We start from the raw sequence: 1,643 nt of genomic DNA, 5'->3' as shown, positions 1-1,643 counted from the left end.
TAAGAAACACGACTTTCCCCAAGTTATGATTAGAATTTAAAGTTACACCTGCATTAATGAATATTTTTCGCTTTGAATCCAATGACTGGATTGTGACTGATTTCCAGCCAACAGACATTACAACAAAGTTTACTGTATTATAATTATTATTTATGTCACCGTCTTGGCTTAAAGCCTTAAAAAGCTAATAGAGACACTGTGCTTAGGAATGACTCAGGGAAGATGCAGTTATTCACACAAAACTCTTTACTAGTTTTAATTGAACACATTTAAATATGTCATTTTAAGGTGACTCAGCAGCTAACTGATCTTACTTTTCTCTGTGATAAGATTTTACTTAATGCTGCATTTTTGTTGAATAACAAAAGCACCACGAAGACGTTGGAGAGTCCAAACAGATTCTTCAATCACAGTAAAAAAGTAGGAAAAAGTGAGCAAACGAGCTGAATAATTAAATTTAACTTACCGCTTATCATTATTTCTTAACAGTGCAGACATTTTTCTGTTGTTGAATGAGACGTCTCAGCAGCACAAACACTCAATCCAGCAAACCAAGAAACCTTCCATCTTTAATCTTTATGAATTAGGATTTATCAATTCAAATATTTGACTTTATTACTTTTCCAGCCACGTGTAGCATTAGAGAGACCTCCCAGCGGAGCTCTTGTACCTGTTAAGCTTAGACAAAGACGACAAACCTCATTTACAAAAACAGGAGAACATGTTTATTTGCATTATTTGGCAGTCAGATTATTTGTTCCTGCTAAAATAGAACTTCTTCCATGAAATAAAATTCAATACAAAACATGACAGCACAGGCTTCGCAAATGGGCTTCCGGTCTGCACGTGCCTCAGTTTGTGGGTCTAGTCCCGGCTGCGGGGGTTATGTGGTGGAGGAGCTCCCCCCACAGGAGCCGAGCTGGGAACAGAGAGCAGCTGGCCGGCGTGCATGCGCTCATTGACGCGCAGCTGACAGCCGTCCTGCAGCATGCGGATGGCGATCCTGGCGATGTTGCGTGAATCATCCAGGCCAGAGTGAGGACCAGAGTGAGGTGCTCAGCTTCGTCTGCGTGCGGGGGACCTGGCGGGCGCAAACAGCCGGTTGGTGGGTTGCTGGTGTTTCTAAAGGGGCTTACATCCTCAAACAGCAGCTGTGTAGTTAGCTTTAACCACCAGCAGCTCCAAACTGCTAAATGAACTGAGGTATGGGGCTCCCATGATCTTCAACGTTACAAAATATTTTGCAATAACATAAAAAGATAAAAAATAATAAATTAATAAATATTCTGTATGCTCAATTTGTGGAACAATTCAAAGCGTTGTGGCCAAAAAACAAGATATCACATACTGTGTTTACCTTGCTGTTGATGAAACTGTCAGTATGGATGTCTCCCACCAAAAACATCCTTCATGATGATGGTTATCATATTTAAAGCTCAATCGTGGCGACATCTGCACAGAATATTCTACATTTCCAGTAAACCTCAGCCTTAAAATACTGATCATCAGGATTTCTAAGAACAGATTCAAATTAACCTTCAGTGTCACAATGATGTTGCTTAAGACCAGTTTGTTTTGTGTCTTTTTGCTTCGTACAGAACAAATGTGTGTCTGACAGAATGGCTTCTTCATTTAGGTGCTAA

Source organism: Chaetodon trifascialis, chromosome 22 (assembly GCF_039877785.1).
Source record: "Chaetodon trifascialis isolate fChaTrf1 chromosome 22, fChaTrf1.hap1, whole genome shotgun sequence".
Classification (NCBI taxonomy): domain Eukaryota; kingdom Metazoa; phylum Chordata; class Actinopteri; order Chaetodontiformes; family Chaetodontidae; genus Chaetodon; species Chaetodon trifascialis.
Note: the sequence above shows the minus strand (reverse complement) of the source record.